We start from the raw sequence: 6,646 nt of genomic DNA, 5'->3' as shown, positions 1-6,646 counted from the left end.
GGAAGATCGGGAATAGAGTAAACAAACTGACGTTCTCTTTTCTTTTTCTTTTTTTTTTCACCTTAATGACTACTCTGATGAGAAAAAAGAAACAAAAGAACAAATCTTTTTTTTTTATTTTCTAGACTGCATGTTCTATAACCTACTCTAAACTCAAGCTTAACGAGCATGTCTTTTTTTCTTTTTTTTCTTTTTGAAACAAATACTCTATGGAAATTTATTAAGGAAAAAACCCTACAAGAGAAAAATATTTTTGATTATTTTTTTAGGAAGGAAATCTAAAGAATAAACCAAAGAAAAATATTTTGAATTTTCACTTGATATCCTGAAGAAAAGATTTCGAAACAAGAAATGAAAAAGATAAAAAACTGTTTATGGATTGAATTTTTGATTACCTAAGAAAGAAACTCTGAAAATAAACCAAAGAAAAAGTATGTTTTTTTATTCTATGTACCCTAAAGTTCTAATGAAAATAAGAAAAGGTTTTTTTTTCATTTTTCATCAATTTCTCAAAGAAGCACCTCCAAAGAAAATCTTTTTGGATTTTTGGAACTTAAATCTTAAAGAAAACTTTTACAGAGGTACTAAAAGAAAATTCTCTTTTTTTGAATTTTTTGTCTTAATATACTAAAAGGAAATATAATAGGAATTTTTATTTTGAGTTCTAGATATTAATTTCCTAAAGGAAAACCACCTTAAAAGAATTAGTATTCTAAAGAAAACTTTTAACAGAAATATAAAACGCGAAACCTCTTTTTTTTGGATTTTTGAGTTACAACACACTTTTTCAAATATAAAGTAGAATGTACAATAACAAAAGACTCGACGTTACTGTACAAAACTAAAAAGTAAAAGACGACATAAAATGAAGAACAGACTCAAAACATAAAACCTAAAACAAATCTCCTTAAGCAACTCCTGAATGTGCGATCCTGACTGGATGGTCACGAGGTGTCTGTTATGTTCAAACCCCGGTAAGTAGATCTACACTGTATGAAAAAAAACTCAAACCAACACTAGGTGAGACAATAACACTCCCTATTGGACACATGCAAGACATAATTGAGGCTATTTTTGCAATATGGCTTATTTGGCCAAAAGGTGGCTAGAAGTGCAAAATTTGGCTATGACCCCGCAAAACCAAGAGCCTAAGATTACTAGGAAGACCGGACCCTATGTGGGTTGCCTATGTATCACGCCCCAAAAGACGAGAATCAGGTATGCGTAGTTCGGGCAGATTGGATACGGGCAAGAATTAAAAAAACTAATTTGAAAAAAGAATTTATCTTTTTTTTTAAAAAAATGATGGAACATGTAAACTCTTTTTGGATTTTTTTTTTTTTTTTATTTCCTGATTTTCGGTAAATGATGAAAGAGTGCAAAATCTTTTTTTGAATTTTCAAGCTCTTTTTCCTTAACAAAAAAATGTGTCAGAAAACATAATTGGGCCCCACTCTCTTCACCCTTCACCCTCTTTTTTTTTCTTTTTTTTTCATTTGCCCTCAACTATCATTAGTCCGCCAAATGACCCTTTTACCCTTGAAAAAATGCAACATGTAGCATATAGGATGCATCAAGATGGTCTGTTATTTTGGGTACACCTGTCCTAGACGGACCCAACCCTTGTGTTGAGTTCCCAAAGTCAAAATGCGCATGATGCAAACAAGCGTTCCTACTAGGGATCTGGCATGAGGCTATGTTATACTAGGTTTGAAAACCTGGGTTTATTGTTCTAGACTTGGGTTACCCGAGTGGACAGCTCGAGCTGGGGGGCAGCGTACCGGGAATACAGAAGCTTCACCGGCTTTGCAACTTGTCCGAACCTCATTCTAAAATTGGATAAAACTCTAGACAGAAGAGAGGTCACACTAAGTGCACACTCCCCAAATGATTTAGAAGACTCAGAGAGAAGAAGGGTTTCGTAGCAGTTTATATACAGTTCACAGAATATCAAAGCGGTAAAAGCAACATTTAGCACATTAGGCCCAAACATGTGAATAAAACCAGATAATAAATAAAGCCAAATATAACAATTCCTCTAAGCTCGAATTCTGAACCCTTAACCAGAGATTCTGGGTTCTGTTCCCCAGCAGAGTCGCCAGAGCTATCACACCTCCTTTTTACCACCCTGCAGGGGGTATAAGGGAGTTTTTCCAATCGAAACGGGATTATTTTATTGAAAATTCAGAGTTGCCACATAGGATAATTTTATGGTGTCCCAAGTCACCGGTTCAAATCCCGAATCGAGGAAAGTTTGACTCTGTTTTACAGTCTGCGAACACAGAAATCCGGGTAATGAATTCTGTTAACCCGGGAGAAGGTATTAGGCATTCCCGGATTCCGTGGTTCTAGCATGGTCGCTCAACTGTTATTATTGGCCTATTATCTGATTTTAATACATGTTTAGACCTATGTGCATTTTAACTTTTGAAAACCCGCTTTTACTTATTAAAAGAATTAATTCAAGGTTATTTAAAACATATCGCAAGCCATGCCATATGAAATGCACTCGTGGTTCACAACACGTTCTATTTAACCTTGTTGGAAATTAGAACCGGGCCACATGAAATGTACCCCCGAGTTTTAGTAATAGTTGTGATAATTATAATTAATGCACCTAAAGCAAACTACGAAGTTCATGATTGTTTAGTTCCTAATTCAGTGATTGTGTGTGAAAAGACCTGTGATTATGGAGTACTTTTACTAAATGAGATTTCATGCTCATGTTCAGCTTCATTTCATTTGTGATTTCACCCCCACGGTCCAACATCGTCATCTAAATAATTTACATCCAACAAAACTGGGAACTAGAGTAAACCATCCAGCAGATACATAAAGTAAAAATCTATACAAATAAGCAATATGGTTATTTAAAGGGAACATGAGCCATGGAAGATGAATTAATTTAAGGAAGCAAACCATAACACATAGATCTCTAAATGAGCAGATGACTTCTCTTAATTAATAATAATAAAGACTAAAAAGGAAGAAAAAAAACTCAATCACATATCTAAACCAAATGAAAAGGAACGATCAGCCAAGCTCATAAAGGCATAGAATTCCACATTTGGACAAACAATTGAAAACATTTGGTGATGATATTTTGTCTATTAAATGCTCTAGAAGTCTAATGCAAATTCTACAAAAACAAAAATTTAAATACCTTAACCTTAATTAATCATAACAACAGAGATTTCACTAAAGGAAGTTGGGAGAAAACATCAACCAGAGATCTTACTATACCGAAAAAGATCAATTCGCATGCATTAACATTGTAAACTAAACTCTATCTTTTAATGGCTCTTTTGAAGTTTGATTCGCAGTAATTAGAATAGAATAAAGAGGGATTAATCAGAAATGAACCTGTTAAATGTTTCTTCTTTAATATGTAAAGAAAGTATCCATGACAGATTGAAATTTAACAAAAAAACTTGATAAAATCTAAAAATGGAAAGGAGAAGAATGTTTCTCTGCCTTCCTCCCCAAATTTTTCTTTTCTTTTTTTTTCATTTTTTCGTTCCTTTCCCTTTTTATGTATTGTCTGTGTTGCTTTTCAATCGAGAACTAAGAAGAGGAAATCAAAACGCGAAGAGGGGGTCTGCCGATGGAAAATGGCTAAGATTGTGGCTGATCTTTTTAAATGTAGGGGTTGGCTTCTTTTATAGGTTTAGATTTTTAGGGATATATTTAGGTTAAGAGGTATGGGCCTAGGAATTATGGGCTTGGAATAGGCAAGGTCCAAAATTAGGTCTAAAAATAGGTCGCTTGAGTCCGAATTTATTTTGTTCTCGCAAACGAGACTAAAAATATGATCTCATTTATTAATTAATCTACTTAAGTAAAATAGCTACTAAAATAAGACTGACCGTTAAAACAAAACTATTTTTGGTATTTTTCAAGATTAAAAATGACTACAAAACATTAATGAAACTATTTTTTATAATTTTTATTTTCTTGTGATAAAATAAAGTGAAAGGGTCAAAATTAGTTGAAATAACGATAGTAGGCCTAAATTAAATATTTACATGCTAAAATATAAAAAATCTTGGGGAGGGTCAAAAATCACATGTCTACAATGCTCTTAGTTGAAAATCTATGGGAAGTTTGGCTCATTTGGAGGCATATCAGAGGTCGTTAGCCAGGGAGGTGAAAGAAAAGCAATTCAATGATCCATTATTAGCACAACTGAAAGAGGGGATTCACAAACACAAGATTGCAGCTTTTTCCCTAGGCATGGATGATGGTACCCTACGGTACCAAGACCGCCTATGTGTTCCTGATATTGACGGTCTTCGGGAAAGGATCATGGTAGAAGCTCACACTTCCAGGTATTCTGTGCACCCAGGTTCTACAAAAATGTATCATGATCTCAAGGAAATTTATTGGTGGAACAACATGAAGAAGGATGTGGCAGACTTTGTGGCAAAATGTCCGAATTGTCAGCAAGTGAAGGCCAAACATCAAAGGCCTGGTGGATTGGCTCAAAGCATAGAAATTCCAATGTGGAAATAGGAGATGATTAACATGGATTTCGTGGTAGGGTTGTTGCGCACTCCGTGCAAGTTTGACTCAATTTGGGTAATCATGGATCGACTCACGAAATCAGTGCACTTCTTGCCAGTTAAAGCTACCGACACAGCGGAACAGTATGCCCAGTTGTATATCAAGGAAATAGTCAGGTTGCATGGTACTCCAGTCTCAATCATTTCTGATTGAGGGGCTCAGTTCACAGCCAACTTTTGGAAGAAATTTCAGCAAGGTTTGGGCATGCAGATAAATCTTAGCACAACTTTTCACCCCCAAACCGACGGGCAAGCAGAGCGGACTATTCAGACGCTTGAGGATATGTTGCGTGCTTGTACTTTCGATTTCAAAGGTAGCTGGGATGATCATTTGCCACTCATAGAATTTGCTTACAACAACAACTTCCATGCTAGTATCCAGATGGCACCATTTGAAGCATTGTATGGTAGGAGATGTAGGTCTCCCATTGGGTGGTTCGAGGTTGGAGAAGCGAAATTGATAGGGCCAGACCTCGTGCATCAGGCCATGGAGAAAGTCAAGATTATCAAGGAGAGGTTCAAAACTGCTCAGAGCCGCCAAAAATCTTATTCGGATGTGCGTCGCAGAGATTTGGAGTTCAAGGAGGATGATTGGGTATTTTTGAAGGTTTCCCCCATGAAGGGTATCATGCGATTTGGAAAGAAAGGGAAAATGAGTCCGAGGTATGTCGGACCATACCGAATCATTCAGAGGATTGGTCCAGTGGCATACAAGCTTGAGCTACCACCCGAGATGTCACTGGTACACCCGGTCTTTCATGTTTCCATATTGAGAAAGGTAGTGGGAGATCCATCCACTATTATGCTAGTTGAAACCATTGAGGTTAATGAAGAGATGTCGTATGAAGAAGTTCCAGTTGTCATTCTTGATAGGCAAGTTCGGAAATTGAGAAATAAGGAAATTGCATCCGTGAAAGTTTTATGGCGGAACCAGCAAATTGAGGAATCCAATTGGGAAGCCGAGGATGAAGTGAAAAAGCAGTACCCATATTTGTTTGAATAGTCATGTAATAGCTTTTGTGTATTTAGCCCCTATGAACTATCATCTTCTGACTTGATCTATGTAAAGTTGTCCCCTTTTTGGAAATATGTTGCCTATACGTCCATGGTTGATGTTGTACAAGTTATATTTTATCTATGAATATGTTTATGCTGTTAGGATATGTTTCTGGGGCTCTCTGACAGGTAGATAGGCCTAGTTACAAAGGAAACTCTGGCGAAATTTTTGGAAATTTAGGGAGTTAACCAAATTTAGGGCAGTGGATATGTTTCATGTTGTGAAAAACTGAGGTTGCATAAACATTCCTAATAAGTGAGCCTTGAACCTCATTCGAGGACGAATGATCTTAAGTGGTGGAGGATGTAATGCCCCGTGAAGATTTCTGCTCAAAAACCCGAATCTCGTGGTGCTAAGTTAGGAACATGTGTTAGAAATTCATAAAAAGCTCTCTGCGGTTCGGACCTTTTTGGACTGATCTATGCTCTAAAAAGTCAAGAAATAATATTTTCCAGAAAAGTGCAATTCTACGGTCGAGAATGCGGTCACATATTAGGTATGCGGACCGCATAGTCGCCGCAAAATGAGTCAGTGTGTTGGTCAAATTTGAGGTCAACTATGCGGTCAAGTATGCGATCGCATAACCAATATGCGGACCGCATAGTCGTCGTATATTTCCCTTGGGATTTTGTAAGGGGCAGTTCTATGGTGCATTATGCGACTGCAGAACGGATATGCGGACCGCATTTCTGTCGCATACCTAGACAGTGTGTTCAGGTTTTGGGGAGCATTTTTGCGGTCCATTATGCGGGCCGCATGTCATCTTTGCGATCACAAATGCGATCGCGGATCTGACTCGGGGCTCCAATTTTCTAAATTTTAAACCCGACCTCCTATCGTTATATACGGTGTAATAGCTCATTTTGAGCCTGTTTTCCTGAGAGAGAGAGAGAGAGAGAGAGAAAGAGAGAGAGAGAGAGAGAGAGAGAGAGAGAGAGAGAGGGGGTCTTAGAGAGGGGAAGTGACTTTCATTAATATTGATCCAAAACTCCTTGTTAAAACATTTAAGATAATCAAGTGAGGGACC

Source organism: Nicotiana sylvestris, chromosome 4 (assembly GCF_000393655.2).
Source record: "Nicotiana sylvestris chromosome 4, ASM39365v2, whole genome shotgun sequence".
NCBI lineage: Eukaryota > Viridiplantae > Streptophyta > Magnoliopsida > Solanales > Solanaceae > Nicotiana > Nicotiana sylvestris.
The sequence above is the reverse complement of the archived record's forward strand: the minus strand, read 5'-3'. Positions refer to the sequence as shown.